The following is a 676-nucleotide window of genomic DNA, read 5'->3' on the forward strand; positions in this document are numbered from 1 at the left end:
TCACCTCCTGGGTACTGCCAAGGTGCTCTGAGCAAGGCACCGAACTCCCAACTGCTCGGGGTGCCTTTCCATGGTTAGCCCCCTCACTCTCTCCATTTAGTGCGTATAGGTACTGAGCATGTGTGTCATTCATGCCTGTGTAATAACAACAGAGGGTAAATTGTAATTTCCTCTTGCGGGATTAATAAAGTATACATTAATATAGTATACATTGTTATTATTATAGCTAGATTTCAGGTGAATAAAAATTACATGGAAATTAGTAACTTTTTACTTGCTTATATTCATACTTTTCCCATATAGTTATGCACAAATAAATCAGTTACTAATGACTGCACTGACTTTAGTTAGTTAGGTTTGTGATTGTCATTGCACAATGTGACAAAGGCCAAAGTCTTCTAAAGACAGCATGACAGCAGCATTCTCACTGGAAATTAGGCTATTCACTGTAAGCCCATCAATATAGTGATCACTTCCATTCCACCAAAAAGACAATCAACGCCTTTTTTAAGGGTCCTTTTCACCTGGTGTACTCAAATCCATTCTCATTGGTCCGCCAGTGGCACAGTTATATGTTGAGCACATCTTCGCTGTCCAATGAGGAAGGACATGGCTCTAAAGTCTGCCCCTTTGGGGTCGTTTTCGGTCACAGATCAAAAGGTTCTATCATGTAAAT

This window comes from Etheostoma spectabile, chromosome 13 (assembly GCF_008692095.1).
Source record: "Etheostoma spectabile isolate EspeVRDwgs_2016 chromosome 13, UIUC_Espe_1.0, whole genome shotgun sequence".
Taxonomy (NCBI): domain Eukaryota; kingdom Metazoa; phylum Chordata; class Actinopteri; order Perciformes; family Percidae; genus Etheostoma; species Etheostoma spectabile.